Source organism: Sciurus vulgaris (genome assembly GCF_902686455.1).
Source record: "Sciurus vulgaris genome assembly, chromosome: 12".
Taxonomy (NCBI): Eukaryota; Metazoa; Chordata; class Mammalia; order Rodentia; family Sciuridae; genus Sciurus; species Sciurus vulgaris.
Genome location: NC_136473.1, coordinates 77,840,270 through 77,858,041, shown reverse-complemented (window position 1 = coordinate 77,858,041; position 17,772 = coordinate 77,840,270). Strand labels below are relative to the sequence as shown.

The 17,772-nt window shown below is 41.9% G+C and overlaps 1 pseudogene across 1 annotated transcript; it reads left to right on the top strand.

Moving 5' to 3' along the window:
• Nucleotides 1-9,470: 9,470 nt before the first annotated feature.
• LOC306641972 lies at nucleotides 9,471-17,530 on the top strand (annotated as a pseudogene). Its single transcript has 2 exons — nucleotides 9,471-9,712; nucleotides 17,504-17,530. The product of its transcript is annotated as an uncharacterized misc_RNA (transcript).
• The last annotated feature ends 242 nt before the right edge of the window (nucleotides 17,531-17,772 follow it).

Here is a 17,772-nt window from a genome sequence, read left to right as displayed (position 1 = left end):
TTTTATCTTATTTGTTCATTTAGAAACAAAACAGTCGAGGCCTTATCTTAATGCATGTGGTATTCCGGTTGTAATCGATGATCTTTTAGTTAAAAGAAAGTGACAGCAGGCTGGGAGTGTTACTTTTTGCTTTCAAAGGACTCATAAAATGGAGAGGAGGGGCTAGATTAAATACTAAAACATGGAGCTAATCGCCTAGCAGCCCTTAGGGTTTGGAGTGGAGGCTCCTGCTGTTGAATAAACGACCTTTTAGGTAATGAATGACACATGTAAGCAAGGATCCCGCCTTATCTACCGCTCCTCCTCAAAAGACCCCCAACGTAGAGCACGCAGTGCTGTGTTGGCGCACGCGGTGCCTGCAGAGTCTAAGAGGGTGCCATTGGTCATGTGCCCAATAAGGGCTGCATCTGCCTCGCTGGTGGAGCAGCTGTGGCCTGAGTCTCCCCAAGATCCCCTAAACTGCTCGTCTCAAGTCTTGTGCAAGGCTCTATTGGCTATTCCAGAGCATGTTGTTCACTCCATCTCTTTTTTTATGTAGTTTTCAATGTCTTTAGGTTAATGTATATATACACATTATATATTCTACATATTATTCATATATATATATATATTTAGTTGTAGATGGACACAATACCTTTATTTTATTTTTATGTGGTGCTGAGGATCGAACCCAGGGCCTCACGAGTGCTAGGCAAGCAGGCTACCACTAAGCCACAACCCTGGCCCCACTCCGTCTCTTTCAACTCTACTTCTCAACTGTACCAATCATTTTGGCACTTGCTCATACATTGCTTGCCCTGTTAGTTAATTGTGTCATGCGTGTGTCTTGCCTCCCTTTGAGAGAATTAATCTATTGATGCCAAATCATGCTAGGAGTAGTGTCCTGTTGAATTAGCGTTCTGCACTGGTAATGGCTAAGCATTACTCCCATAGGAACTTTACAGAATTCTCCAGAGGGGAGAGTTGATATCTTGACCTGGAACGATTAGCTCCTGGGCTTCACAAGAGATGCATGTGAAAGTTCTGTTAATTGATTGAGGCAGAATGTGGAGTTTGAAATTAGAAAATATCAAAATTGAGTGGGAATAACTTCAAAACAAAAGGAAGCTTCTGTTCTTGCAAAAAACAGGTGGATTGTTTATCCAGGAAAAGGACCAGATGCCAATTAGACCAGTTACTGAGAATCAGGAGGGCGAGAGGCAGACTGCTGCTTGGCTGAGAAGCCACTGGCAGAGACACCTAACAAAGTGCCATGTAGTCACAAGGCCCCTCGGTGTCATCTAGGCCTGGAAACTTGTTCTTTGGAAATTTGACAGTTTTTATATTTTGCATTTTGTGTTTTGCTGCCTCCTAATATCAAGTAAGATTATATTGGAAAACACCTGCCTGTGCTAAAGGGACCAAGGAAAGGGGGTTTGTCTAAGTCCAGGGTGGAGTTTTAAGAAGGAGGCCCTGGGCCCTGGCACTGTGTGCATTATGTTACTATAGAATATGATTCCTTCACATCCCAGTTGAATCGTAGGCTCCAGGGAGGGCAACACCACCCTTCAGGTGTTGAATGAATAACTAAGGGTCCAAGCCCAAGACTTCTGAGCCACAACTGGACCAACTTGAAATAATAAAAGGTCTTAGAATTATTGCATGATTATTTTCAAATTCTCTTATTAGATAAAATATGTCACCTAATTCTTCATTTCTTTAACCAAGTTAAGGAAGAAGAGAAGTTTTTCTTAGTTTCAAAGCAGAAGAATAAACGTTAGATATAGAGAAGAACTTCCTGATAATGAGTGGGAAAAAAGACCACATTCTTTGCTGAGAGAGTGTAAACTTAGAAGATCTGAACAAAACTGATGGATTTTCTTTAAAAAGGAGTTTCATGCCTGATTGGCATGGACTCGGCGTTATGGTTTCATCCAAGAGGAAGAAACTTACCTCATCAATGTCCCTAAGCAGCATCTAGCTCAAAGAAGACCCATGGGGTGCTGAGTGCACAGTGGCTCACACCTGGAATCCCGGGTACTTGGGAGGCTGAGGCAAGAAGATCACAATTTCAAGGACAGCCCAGACAACTTAGCAAGACTCTGTCTCAGAAAATACAAAAGGGTTGGTTGTGGGTATAGCTCACTGGTAGAACCCCTGGGTCCAATCCCCACTATAGAAGGAGAGGGGAGGGAAGAAGAGGTAAGAGGAGGAGGAGGAGACCCAGGGGACTGACTTCTAGTCCAAACTTTCCTTCTTAGTTTATCATCTTTAACTTGTTTTTTTTTTTTTTTTCAAAGATTATTTTTAACTGGCACACAATAATTGTGTTAACTTGTTCTCTTAACAATAAAATAAGAGTTATAGCCACTGCACTGATTCCTCAGTATAGTTGTTTAAGTCAGTTTTTTTTTATTGCTGTGACCAAAATACACGACAAGAACAATTTTAGAGGAGGATAAGTTTATTTGGGGCTCATGGTTTCAGAGGTCTCAATCCATAGATGGCCAACTCCATTCCTTACGACCCTAGGTAAGGCAGGATATCTCAGTGGAAGAGTGTGATGGGGGAAGGCAGATCAGGACATAGCAGCAGAAGCGGGTGGGGAGGGAGAGAGAGAAAGAGAGAGAGAGAGAGAGAGAGAGAGAGGGCCCAGTTAATCCCTATTGGTGGATTAATGCACTAGCCTAATCATTTCACCTCTAAAGTTTCTGACATTGTCTCACAAATGAGCTTTTGTGGGATGCCTCATCTCTAAACCATAAGATTCTGCCCCTGGCCCCCAAAAGCTCATGCTTATCTCACAATGCAAAATACATTTAGTCCATTTCCAAGAGACCTCATAGTCTCAACAGTTCCAAGATTTCACAAAAGTGTAAATCCAAAGTCTCCTCTGAGACTCAAGGCAAAATCTAAACATGAGTCCCTTTAAAAATCAAAATTAAGCTACATATATCCAATACATAAAGGTACAGAGTAAACATTTCCGTTTCAAAAGAAAAAAATAGGGGTATAGAAAGAAGGGATAGGACCAAAGCAGGACTGAAATGCAGCTGGGCAAACAAGTGCTATAGTTCCACATCCAGCATCTGGGGCCCATGATATCTTAATATTCTCTCCAAAGGGCTCACGTACCTCTGTCCCTATGGCTTTGCTGGATGCAGCCCACATGGCCTCTCTGTTGGCTTGTCTGTGCTCAGTTCTTGCAATTTTCCTTGGCAGATGTTTCATGGTACTGACAATTCTTAATCTTGGGGGTCTTTGTGGCTTTAGCTTCCTCCTCACATCTCCATGCACTGCCCTATCAGGGGCTACCTGTAGGACTCTGATTCTAACTCCAGCATCCTGCCATCCTGCAGAATTGGAACCACATTATTTCCATCAAAATCTGCCACCAACTGCAGAAAGAGCCAAGCTCCAAGGACGGTGACTGCAGTGGCCTCTGAGTGCCTGGGTGATTGAGCATGGTAAAACAACTTCCTGGGCTGCCTTGTGCATGCACGGTGCCCCATGGTCTCTGCTCAAGGGAACTTTAATTTTTACATCCTTGAGCCTGAGATGGATGTGGTCTTGCCAATTCCTGAGATGTCCTTAAGCCATCTTTCTTATTATGCCTCTCTAGTGACTGTGTTCTCTTTAACTACCACACATTCCTTAGCCTCAGTTTTACTCAGTTTTCTGGCCAAACTGTAAATTTCCAAATCGCTGTGCTTTGCTTTCTGCTCCCAATTATCGCAATAAACTTGGCTAAAAGTTGCCAGTAGTATTCATGCCACTTCCTGCTGCCTAGAAATATGGTCCACCAGATTAAGAAGCCCACACCTTTAAATTCACAGAAAGTCTCAGGACATAGGCAAAAACGTAGACAATTTCTTTGCCAGAACATAACATGAACAGCCTCTAGTCCAATTTCCAGTAGAATCCTCCTTTTCCTCTGAAACCTCATGAGCCCAATCTTTACTGTCTATAATCCAATCAGCACTCTAGACTTCTGAACTCCCACCAGAATTGCCCATTATGATCCACTTACAAAAATCTAAATATTTTCTAGCTTGCATCTCTAAACTTTTAAAAATTTCTCCCACAAATTCCAAAAAACTCCAAAATCTTCTGAACCACATGGTCAGGTTAGTTACAGAAATGGCCCCACTCCTGGTACCAATTTCTGTTTTTTTGTTTTTTTTTTTTTATTGTAAACAAACGGGATACATGTTGTTTCTCTGTTTGTACATGGCGCAAAGGCATACCATTTGTGTAATCATAAATTTACATAGAGTAATGTTGTTTGATTCATTCTGTTATTTTTTCCCTTCCCCCCCACCCCTCCCACCCCTCTTTACCCCCTATACAGTACTTCCTTCCTCCATACTTGCCCCCTTCCCTAACCCTAACTCTAACCCTAACACTAACCCTTCCCTCCCCCCCATTATGTGTCATCCTCCACTTATTACCAATTTCTGTTTTAGTCAGCTTTTTCATTGCAGCAACCAAAAACCATGACAAAAACAATTAGAGGAGGAAAAGTTTATATTGGGGCTCATGGTTTCATAGGTCTCAGTTCATAGATGTCTGACTCTATTGCTCTGGGCTAGAGAGCAGGCAGAACATCATGGCAGAGGGTGTGGTGGAGGAAAGCAACTAGAAAACATGATGCCAGGGAGCAGAGAGAGAGAGAAACCACTCCACTCACAGGGACGAAATATATAGCCCAAAGGCACACCCCCTAATGACCCACTTCCTCCAGCACATCCTACCTGCTTCAGGTACCACCCAGGTAATCCCTATCAGGAGACTAATGCATTATTAGATTAAGTCTTTTATAACCCAATCATATCACCTCTAAACTTTCTTGCATTGCCTCACACATGAGCTTTTGGGGGACATCTCATATCTAAACCATATGATAGTTTTTAGATGTTGATGGTCAATGAACTCGGTGAAAGATCTTGGGACAATATAGAGCACATTAAAATTGAAGGTGCTACAGTTCACAATAGCCAAGTTATGCAATCATCATTGGATGTGCTCATCAATGGATGAATGGATCTTCTCTCCCCCTTCATCTGTCTCCCTCTGATTTCACATTCGGGGTTCAGATTAGATCCTACATCTTCCAAGAGCCTTCTTTGACTTCCTAAATCTGAGTTAGATGCCATTCCTCTGTACTCTGAAAGACCCTGTACTTCTCCATCACAGTATTTACACTGTGCCTTGTCATTTCCTGGCTCCATGGTCATGTCCTTTGCAGATCTCTAAACTCCACGGGACAGGAACCATAGTTCAAGGTTATACTTTGGGTACCCAACACAAGTGCCATCACGTACACAGCTAGCACTGCCTTAATATTTGTTGTTTGAATAAAATAATAAAGATATAATAATGGTGCTGCAATGTGCTTAGAAAAGTCAAGGAGGAAATATTTCATAGTGGAGCATTGTCTGTTGAGGCTGACAGAAGAGACAGTCATGGAGACAATGATGACATCAGATATCCTGCGAGGTTAGGAGCAGACAGAACACCAAAACAGCACCCTCAGAGTCGGGAGCCATGTGGAAACAGGATTAAAGTCCTCAGCTACAAAATACCCACTTTGACAGGTGCAGTGGCTCACATCTGTAATTTCAGTAATTTGGAAGTCTGAGACAGGGGGATTGCAAGTTCAAGGCCATCCTGGGCAACTTAGCCTGTCTCAAAAATGTCTGTGTGTGTGTGTGTGTGTGTGTGTGTGTGTGTGTGTGTGTGTGTGTTGGGGACATAACTCTGGTAGAATACCCCTGGGTTCTATCCCTTCCCCCCAAAAAAACCTGCCTTGGACTGGGAGTGTAGCTCAGTAGGAGTGTAGCTCAGTAGCATAGCACTTGCCTAGCATATATGGAGGCTTAGGTTTTGTATTTCCACACTGCAAAAAAGGAAAAACAGACACCCTGCCTCCTCTCCTCCTAGTAAATTTATTTGTGGGAGGAGGAAAATCCCAAATAATTGTTCTCTCACCCTCAGTCTGATGTGCCTGGAGAGAAGCCAGGTATTGCTAGTCACACCACCTACAGCCATGGTCATGTTCTTAGCATCACTCACCCGAGTGGCAGCATTAGCTGCCTTAATGGTCACCCTCCGAGAATCTGATGAAAACTCTAAACTCTCTCCACAGAAGAATCACATGGGCACATAGCACAACATTTCACATATAATATACAACCCTGTGAAGTTCACCTGTATACCTCAGCTTGCATCCTGATCTTTTAAGATTTGTTCTCCCTAGTACTACCCGGGTTGACTTGAAAAGCAAATTTCCTGACATTGTTGGATTTTTATTACCTTCAGAAGAAACACAAAAACAAAAACACTCCAAGTTCCCTAGTGCAATATATCAGACACCAACCACATGCTCTCCCATCCCTTGGCTTAGCTTGCACTCCAGCTGCAGCAAATGTAACCCCACATTTGCTCTCCTCAGCTGCACACCCCTCACTTTATGTCCCAGGGCTTCTCTACCTGTGGGACACTTGCAGGAAGGAACTAGCTCAGGCATTGTGCATGTATGACCTTGAAGCATTTAGAAATTGTCACTCCAAAGAACAACTCTTGACCAATGCTGGGCAGCAGCTGATAGATAAATACTTCTGTGATCTTGCATGCAGACAATTCTGCTTCCAGTAGGATCAGGGCCCAGTGGCTTACATTTGTGACTAACTTGCTAGGGTGTCCTTGGAAGTAACTGCTCTTCCTTCCTCTTTCATCTTCCCAGTTTCTCTCTTCAGTTCCATGGGAACTTCCCAAGATAAGCTATCCCAATGTGAGCCTGGTCCCAGGCTCTGGAAGATGACACAGAAGGCCCTGTATGACCTGATATTCACCCACTCTCAGCCTTCTCCTTCTGCAGCTCCAACCATCACGGAGCCCTTGTCCACCCTCATTCTGAGTTTCATCACTTCACACTGCCACTGCTCCACGCCTCTTTCTGGTGACGAATTCGTACTTGTCCTTCAGGTTATAGTTAAGGATACAGATTCACGAGAAATGTTCATAAGAACCTCTCCCCAGTTTGCATTCCTTGATCTTCCTCTAGGACCCCATAGTACTGTGATTTCCTCTTCAAAACACATATACTATGCTTTGAGTGTGTACCCCAAAAGTTCATGTGTTGCATAATGGGGGTGAGAGGGGGCAAGAATGGAGGAAGGAGGGACTGTATAGAGGGAAAAGAGGGGTGGGAGGTGCGGGTGGAAGGAAAAAAATAACAGAATGACAAAAAACTATTACCCTATGTAAATGTATGATTATACAAATGGTATGCCTCTACTCATGTACAAACAGAAACAAGATGTACCCCATTTATTTACAATAAAAATAAATTTTAAAAAAAGTTCATGTGTTGGATACTCAGTCCCCCAAATTCCTAAGTCAATGATATTTGGAAGTGAGACCTTTGGGTGGTAATTAGGATCAGATGAGATCATGGGGGCCTCTTCTTATAAAGTCGAGGAAGAGGCCATCAGAGCTAGCACGCTTGCTCTGTCTCACCAGGCAATGCCCTCTGCTATGGCATAGTACAGCAGAAAGTCCCTCACCAGATGCCAAGAAGATGCCAATGCAATGCTCTTGGACCTCTCAGCTTCCAGAACTGTAAGCCAAATAAATTTCTATTCTTTATAAATTACTTGGTCTCAAGTATTTTGTTACAGAAACAGAAAATGAACTAAGACAACTTACTATGCTGTGCTGTAAATATCTATTTACCTGTTGCTTCCTTCACTGGACCGTGAAACACTTGAGGCAGAAGCAGTAGATTTTATCTACCCTTCTCAATCTTAGGACAGTGTCTAGGAACCCAGATTAGAACTAAGTAGTTATTTGTTGACTAATAGCCTGAATGAATGATACAAAATTTCTGAGTAGAGCCTGCAGACACAATACTGGGTCTTTATAACATCTGGACCTCAATGAACCTGGTGGAAAGTTCAACTGGGCTCCATTCCCCTGTGGCCTGCAGATGTGACAGTCCCAGCCTAACTGACCCAATTGACAGAGTGTGCTGGGCGGGCAAAACAGCCAGTGAAAAATCTGGACTTGCAACACTTTTTCTTAATGTGCTGCCTGCAACTTCCCTTGTCCTGCAATGGAAAGTTGATTCCAACACAGAATCTGTCCGTGCTATCTCCTTTTCAGGTCCTGCTACGTAGAAGAAGGAGGAAAAGAAGGAGAATGAGAAGAGAAGGAGGAAGGGGAAGAGGAGGAGGAGGAAGGGGAAGTGGAAGTGGAAGAAGAAGGATAAGAAGAGGAAGAAGAAGTTGCCTCTTGAGGTTTTGCTTGAGAGAATCCCATTTGAGAGCCATGTTTGAAAGATTACAAGGCAACCTTGGCTCTTTTACCATTTAAATGCTGGATGACTTTGGGCAAATTACCTACACTCTCTGGGCTTCAGCATCTTCACGTCTATGTAAATCAAATGTTCTGGGTGGCCCCTGCCCAGGGGAGCAGCGAGACTGTGGTAATGTTATACTAGAATGTGCTGGCCACTTGGCCCCCAGCTGCATAACCTTAGACTTCCTCCATTATTTCTGGGCACCTATAGGTGATTTTACATGTGCTCATGTTCTCTTGACAAACTGTCTGGGTAGGACCTCTGGTCACTCTCACAGCCACCAGGTCTGCCAGGAGGAGGTGCCTCCCTGACTCTTCACAGTTACTGCCCAGTAGGCCACTGAGTGCTTCTGCTCTGCTCTGGGTGACGCAGAAAGAATGGCACTCCTCTCACTTTATATTATGCTTTGTCACTTGGTCCCTGAAACAGCCGTGCCTGCCCCTGAAATCACCTTGGCTCCCTCCATCAACTGGCCTGAAGAATAGGTACCACATTTCGTTTTCCTATCCCTGTTGTCTTCCCACTTTCGCTCCTCCATTCTTAGACATGCACATGTGTGCATTTGTGCACACACACAAAGACCCCTGCCCGTTAGATCTTGCAAATAGATGCTGGGAAGAGGTGATCATATGCCCCACACCCAGAGGACATTTAGGCTCAGAAAGGACAGTTCTACTATAGGAATAATAAAACCTCCAGTCTATGTTTGTTCAGAGAAAAAGAAACTGTATACAGAGTATCTATTTTGCAACAAACATGACAGTGAATTACAATCCAGAATATACAAAGAGCACCTAGTAGTCAATTAGAAAAATACAACCCACCATCTTCAAGTGAATGGATAAAGCAGAGATGGGATGCGACTCAGTGGCTCAGTGGTGTCGAGCACTTGCCTAGCATGTGCAAGGCCCTGGATTCAATCCATAAAACAAGGAAACCAAGAAACGAACAAAAATGGATGGATGAGGTTGTCGTTGGGCACATTATGGAGGTTTGCCTGTCTCTAGGTGGTGTGTTCCACCTTGGCAGCTGCGACCAGCAGTGAGGCCTCCCCAGTGCCCTCACGTAGGAGGTGACTGTAAAGAGCTCATCAGTCACCTCTGAATATAATGAGACAGAAAACAGGAAGATGGCAGCAAATCCTTCAGGACAAGCATTGCACTCTCCAGACCCACTCTTAGTAAGGACTTCCGGGACCATGCAGAGGAAAGCATATCCCACCCAGCAGAAGGCAGCTTTGCAGCGTGCTCACTCACGCACATTCGTCTGGATACTTCATAACTCAAGACTCTGCATTTGGGAATCTTATTCTTCCCATTTTACCTCTCCTTGACCCAGAATGAAGAAAACATCTGTGAAGAAAACGACTTTGTAATACCAAATGCCAAAGCTACTCTCATTCAATGCTGTACACACTGTGACATTCCGAATTTTGGTGAACTTACATATTTTTTTTTCTTCTAAAAAGAAAGGAATATGTAAGTGAAAACCAAAAGAAGGGGAGAACTAGGATGATGAGAGCTTTAGAAGCTGTATTGACTGAAACTTTGATTAAGCTGCCGGTGACTTTATCTTTTCTGTAATGCCATTTGATTTTTAACTCTCAATCAGACTTTGAGTCAGACAGTCACGTAAAATCAGCCCCTGAATGTGTTATGTCCACAATAGCCTTGCAAGAATCACTTGTAGTATTTAACTTTCAAGAAATCAGGGTGCTTTTGAAAACTGTGAACACATAGGATTAAATAAGTCAGGTTTATATTTGTAGTCCACAGGATCGATGCAGTATATAGCTTTCAAGTTTACAGTCAACGTATCAAGAAATACTCTTAACTATTAGTTATGAGAAATACTCATAACTATTCTTGTATTATTTCAAAAGAAAACCCAAGATAAAATTAAATTACCAACCAGTCTTAAACATCTTTTATAAACATATGCCATTATAAATGATATGACATAAATGATGTGACATTATAAATGATGTGATGTGCTATTCAATTATAAAGAAGGTGGTGGCTTAAAAAAATGGATGGATAAAGCAAATGTGGTATATCAACACAATGAGATATTATTCAACCATAAAAATAGATGAGATTCTGCTTCTTTGTGAGTGTGTGTGTGCGTGGGTGTGTGTGTGTACATGGTACTGAGGATTGAACCGGAGCCCTTGAGCTTGCTAGGCCGGTACTCTACCACTAAGTCACATCCCCAGTCCTTAGAGTTTTTTTTTTTAAAGAAAGGAAGACACTATAGAAAATAAGCAAAAGATAAGCAAGTTATACATTGAAAATATAAGTAACCAATAAAATATAAAAATACATTCTCAATTTTACTAACTAGGTGTGAAAATACAGATCAAATCAAAATGATACACAAATTTCTCATCAAATTGGCTTAAACCAAAGCCTGAAAATATACAGTGTTTGTGTTGCTGGGGATAAACAGGCAGCCTGGATCTGTTGGTGGAGGTGTAAATTGGACAGCTTCTTGAAAAGAATGATTCAGCATTATCTATTACATTGAAAAACACGGATGCTTTTGTCTTGGTAAATTGACTTCCTTTTAAGTGTGCGACCTTGTGAAATCCTTAGAAATGTACCCCCAAGAGTCATGCACAGGGAGTCCCTGTTGCATTGCTTATAAAAGTAGAAAATAAAGACCATTCAAATGCTTAACTAATAGTGGAAAGGTTTCATTACCCGTGATCCATAAATACAGTGAAATACTATGCAAAGTAGGAGAGATGAGGCATGGAAGGATCTCCAAATCCATCTTAAGGTGAAAAGGAAAACAAGAAATAAAAGGATGACCATTTTCTTTTCATAGAAAAACATCCAATGAGGTTCACAGGGATTGCAACATCACATGGTAGGTACCTCATTAATATTTTCATGAATTGGTTAAAAAATAAATTTAAATAAATAGGTACTGGGGGAGAAGTCTAAGGATTCACTGCTCAAGGGGCCACCCATGCTAGCGAGCATAACTATCCCCCACAGTTTGATCCAAAGGCAAAGACCCAAGTCCTTCACATGTTACATCTTCACAGTCCCCACAGAACCTAGTGCATAATACACACTAAAAAATGCCTGTAAAAGAAGAATAGAGAGTGGGGATAAGTGAAGAAATGGACTCCACAGCCTAACCTAGCATCTGAGGTCTGATTAAAAGAAAAAAATAAATAAAGTTTACAGAATTCTTTTCCTATTGAGAAAGTTTAGTGAGACTCTCCCAGGATACATTCTTCAGGGATCAGACCTTTTAGGTAGAAACCCAAAAAAATTTGGACACAAGGAAAAGACTGATCAGGAAGAAGATCCTTTTAGAACTGGACCTCCTGCCTTATACAAGGCCTCTTTCCCTTCTTGCCTCTGGTGGAAGGACAGCAGGTGGCAGCAGAATCAAGCCTTTTGGTTGCAGAAGCTCCTGGAGATGACTGTAAGAAGAATTGCAATGATTCCGAGAAGCAGCGTTTGAGTGAAAACCTTTCATTTGAAAATCCTAACACAAGAAAAATAAAAGAGTGAGGAACTGTGCCATCAGCCCCAGACAAAGCAGATCCCAGTGTCCTCACCAGTCTACCATCTGCAGAGCCTTGTCCTTCCTAGGAATTCTGGGATTCCTACTGACAGTGACCAGGAAAGGGGCCTGGGGTCTGTCTGTAGGTCCTTGTCCTGAAGCTGGTTCACCAAGGAACAGGCTCTGGTCAGGGTGAGACTCACTGGAGAGGTCAAACCAAATTCAGATCAAATTTACAAATGAAGTGGGGGTGTTTTAAAAGGAGACTTTGCAGGTGGTAAAAAGAAATAAAGTACGGACCCATGCCACAACATGGATGAACCTCAGAAACATCATGTGAAGTCAAAGAAGTCAGTCACCAGAGACCAGAGAACGCATGATAGCGTTATAGGAAATGTCCTGAATAGGCAAATCTCGAGACAGAAAATAGACTAGTGGTTGTCTAGAGCTGGGGACGTGGTGACTTGGGGGTTACTGCTAATGAGTGTATGGTTTCCTTGGGGGATGATGAAAATGTTCTAAAATTAGTCTTTGCAAGTGGTTGCAAAACTCTGTAAATATACTAAAAACCATTGAGTTGCACATTTTAAAGGGGTGAACTTTATGACACATAAATTATTTCAATACAGCTATTTAAAAAAGAAGTCACCCAGACCTGGATTCAAATCTCAATTCCTCCTCTTGTAAGTCCTCAGCTTCGTTTCCACACCCACAGCTCAAGATTAAGTTGCAATTATTTAAAATCAAATATGAAAATGCCAGCCCATAGTGAACTGGAATTTGTGTCATTTTCCTAGATTATACTACTGGCCAGCAAGATAACGTTTCCTCTCAAAAGCTGGCTGTGTCATGTTTACTATTGGTGCAACTCTAAAGGTTGTCACTGCCCTCTGTCCCTACCCAAGGTGGTTTTCTATCAACGTATCATCACTTTTTACAATCTTAGAAAGTCCCTGAAAATAGAAAGTTAAGTCAATGGCAATATCGAGTTGGGAAGAATCTGAGTAGGAGGGAACCCCTCCCTTGGTGACCAGAAGCACAAGACTAGAGTCAGTGGTGCCCACAGCACAAAACCGAGAAATGACAGCACAATGGAAATGTTGAAATGGGTGTTTTTTATTGAAGAATTTGGGGTCTCGTCACCAGAAATGTTTCTAGAAACTATGGAATATTCGGAGGAAACGTAAACACATTAGCCAACATTGTATTTTAAAAGTCATGCAAATGTTTACTGGCGTAGGCCCTTCCTAGTAGGTTTTTTTGGGGGGGAATTATACTCTTCATGGAATGGATAAGAAAATGGCTAAAGAGACAGTTCACCTTGTTTCAAAACTTGGTTCTGCCTCTTATGAAACCAGGACAGCTCCTATCTCCTGTGTGCCTCAATTTCCTCATGTAAAAATTGAGGGAGTTATTGAACATACTGGACTATAAGGCTATTAAAAAGTATGGTTAATGTAAAGGGCTTAAGCAGTGCTTGGCATTTACACACTCAAGAAATCCATTCCTTCCACAGAAATTTTTTGAATTATATTCAATATGATTCAATATAATTCATGGAATATTCTGGCTTGATACACGCCACAGGTTTCGATGGTGGGAATATTTAAGTCTGAACAAGACCAAGTTCCTGCTCTCCTGGAGTCTGCTTCTCGGAGGTGGCTAACAAGAACACAGACAACAAATACATACCTATTACTGTGGACTGTGCGGTGCCCCACCCGCCACATACATATGTTGAAGCTCTAACTGTGCATAAGATGATGCGTAGAGATGGGGCCTTAGGAAGATATGTAAGTTCAGCTGAAGTCATGAAAGTAAGGTTCTCGTGATGGAATGTGTGCCCTTTTAAGATAAGGGAAAGACACCAGAGTTCTATCTGGATCATGTGAGGACACAAGAAGACAGCTGTCTGTAAGATAGGAAGAGAGGCCTCATCAGGAACCAAAGCTGTCAGCACTTGGCTCTTAGATCTCCCAATCTCCTGAACTGTCAGAAACAGATTTCTGTTATTTAAGTTACCCAGTCTATTTTGTTACAGCAGCTTGAGTAGACTAATACAGGTTTTCATATAAATACACATTTAAATAGAACCTTGTAGAAGCCATGTAATTGGTGCTATGGTTTGGCTGTGATTCGGCCTCACCAAAACTCATGTTAAAATTTTGATGCCAATGTAGCAGTGTTGGGAGGCAGGAGGAATGAATGTCTTTCTCATGAGACTGGATTAGTTTTCATGGGAATGGATTGGTTCTCACAAGAGTAGGTTTTGTCCCATCTTCTCTTCTGTAGGTGCCTGCTTGCCACTCTCACATGTGCCCCTACCCTGTGATGCTATCTGACCTGTTATAACACAGCACAAGACCCTTTGTCAAATAGAGTTATCTGATCTTGGACTTCCCTGCATTCAGAACCATGAATTAAATAATCCACTTTCCTTTATAAATTACTCAGTCTCAGATATTCTGTTATAGTGACAGAAATGGCCGCACACAGCGGGTTTTACAGATGGAAAGAGCTCTATACTCAATACAATGAGGAACATGTGTTCCCTAAACAATGGTCCCCACTTTCCAAGGTATAGCCTTGGAGAAGCTGCTTGACTCAACTTAGATTCCTGTGTTTATACAATGCTAAATGAGATGAAATGTTTGATTCTGCCTATCTTATGGTTGGAATACCAATTCACCTTTGAGGGAGATGACTCACACGGGTATGCTAATGCTTAGGGTGTCCTAAGAATACACTGATTATCCTGATTATAATTTTTGAATGGAAGATTAATTAAATCCCTAAATTTGGATTTGGCTTCCTAGTTAGCAATGTTTCCTTCCTGGAAAAGAAACAGTGTGTGTCAGACAGAACAGCTCCTTCTGATCAACCCCCCATTCCCTCTGCTCATTGTTAGCTCCAACTGCGCTGTTCTCCTAGCGTCTTCCTTTCCAGATAACAGCCTGGAGAACAGAGCTTCTGGTTTCCCTGAAGCTCTTTTGATAAGGCTGACGTCTGACTGATGCATTGTCATTTCAGTTATTTTTCACTCGCACAGAAAAACCATAGAGTCTAACAGCACAAGATAATCATGCCTAAATTATTCATTTTGTAAAATTTGAGTCTCCTGCTTGTTTTGCCTCTGTATGCTTTCACTGGGGTATCTTGGAGCCACAACATTTATTCAAGTTCTTTTCCTCTTATATTCTCCAAATTCTCTGAGCAAAAAGAGAATTCTACTAAAGTGCCCATGGAAGCATCTCAGCACTTTTTTTTGCTCTCTGGGTACTTTCCACTACCAAATACACTAAAGAGAACAGTGACCTTTTTAGTTCCCTGGTGCAGTGGAATTGAGGGACAACCACAAAGAATTCACAGTGCACCACATAATGGAACTGCCAGGCACCTTGTGATGGCAGAAATATTGTTTCCTGATGATGAGACTAAAAGGATCTTCTTTTAACTGGTGGATTTATTATTTTCACTTCCGAACAGTCCATTTTATAGTAGACTGTTTCTCCAAAAGGAAACAGAAATAGGATTTTTTAAATATAAAAAATGCTGAATGCCATTGTTAAGATAAATGCAAAAAAATAACAAAAAGATAATTAGCAGATTGTCAAAAATCGAAAATAATTTCCTCTGTTGGTATTTTTACAAAAAAAAAAGTGGCAGGAGTGTCATTTGCTGAATGTGGTGTCGTGGGGAAATGTCTGTCAGATTTTAAGGTGCACAAAGGCTTAGATTCCATACTTCTAGGAATTCCATACTCCTAGGAATTCCATGCTTCTAACTTTCTGGAAATTCCATGCTTCTAAACTTCTAGGAATTTATCCCAGACATGTGCTCAAAGATATAGGTGTAAAGATTTTCTTTGTGTAGTATTTGTAAGAGAAAAAAACAGAAATACAGATGTCTATGAAAGAAACTGGTTAAGTAAGTTAAAAAGCTGGAGAGTCTATCCACAAAATGGGATACTATTGAAAAATGATTTCCATAAAATGATTTCACAGAGGGCGAAAATCATGGTACAGAGAGATCGAGTAACTTGCCCAACGATTCACAGCCAGTCAATGGCAGAGCTGAGATTTGAAACCAAGTACCCTGGTTCCAGACACCAAACTCATGGTCACCACACTCCACTTGCCCCCATATAATCTCAAACTTCTTTAATGAACTCTTAATTATAGTGTAGCCAGTATAAAACTTAAACCAAACTTTAATCTCACTGAGTCCCCATATAGTTCAATTGGCAGAAAATGTGATCTTGGTCATTTTGGGGGCTCCCTGCTCCAAGGGTGGTGCAAGGTTGTAGAGTCTTACACGGCACCAAGTCCAGCAGAGACTCTGCTAATTGTCAGTCAACGTTGGTTACCACAGAGGTGTCCACTATGGCTTTGCTGTGACCAAAATACCTGACAAGAACAACTTAGAGGAGGGAAAGCCTACATGGGGCTCGTGATTTCAGAGGTCTCAGTTCATAGGTGGCCAACTCCATGGCTCGGGGCCCAAGATAAGGCAGCACATCATGGGGGCAGGGCCCAGTGAAGGAAAGCTACTTAGCTCATGGTGGGGTCAGGAAGCGAGAGAAACAGGGATGGATGGGGGGTCACGGGAAGATGCACCCTGCCAGGGTATGTCCCCAGAGATCCACTTCCTCCAGTCAAGTCCCACCTGCCTATAGTTACCACCCAGTCAGTCCATGCAAACTATCTGATTAGGTTATAGTTTCCATAATCTAATTATTTTACCTCTGAATATTCCTGAATTAACAGGAGTTGGGGGGGGGTGTGGTCATCTCATAACATAATAGACTTATGTCTTACAGAATGACAGTTGTAGTAAACAAACTGTTTTGCATTGGTAGCAGATTTGGACTGAGACATGTGACTTAATACCTGCAATTTGAATGCAAAAACAGAGGACACTTTGCACAAGAGATGAAAAACTAACAAAAAAATAAGGACAGTTTCCATTTACACCTAAGATTCCTAGGGTTGGGGATGTAGGTCAGTGGTAGGGTGCTTGCCTAACATTCACAAGGCCCTGGATTTCATTTCCAGTAGAGCGGGGAGGGGGAATCCTCAAATAAGAATTGGCCCCTGTTCAGCTAGCTAACCCATAAGTGCAGAAAGCAAGACAAGATTGCAATCCGAGGAAGGAAGTATTAGGATCCAAAGGCCTAGAATCAAAGAGAATATATTTAAGTAGAAGCCAAGTTAATACCAGAACTTTGGAATGGCTAGAGCAGGCAGAAAAAAGCAGGAAAACCAAGAGGTAGAATCTAAGCATAGGATCTTTTAACTATAGGAGCTTGGGTAAGAGATCTGCCTGAAATTCCATCTGCCACCAATGAAAGCAGAAAGGAAATATGTAATGAGAGCCAAGGCAGGGGGAAATAGTCCAAGATGGGTGTGCCTCCTGTGTATTTAAGACTTGAGTCCAGCTCAGCAAATCTGGGTTTCTTTATTCCTTGGGCTACTGTCCATTTTAATGAGCAGGAAACAGTTGATCTCAAGCAGTTTCAGAAACTCAGTTTGCCCCAGTCTTTGTCTGGGTTTTATGGAGAAAAAGCATAACTGCAGTATAGGCCTATATTTGCTTATAGGCATTCTTGGTCAGCAATTCCTGATCCTTTGCTCCACCTAGTGGATTTCCAAGCTAGAGAAGTTCTAGAAAACATCAGTGTTAAAACAAAAGGATGTGCTTTTGCTGATAATTTTGAACTTCTGTCAGTTTCTTTATTGACAATACCTGTTCTCCCTCTAATCTGTCCTCGTTCACATTATCGAACTCTCATTTATTTTCGTTAAAGCCAAATGCGTACCTGAGAGTCAGCAGAATCTAATGCATTCCTTTTCTCTCTTCTTAATATAGGAATAGCATTATATAATCAGGAGTCCCATTTCACCACAGAA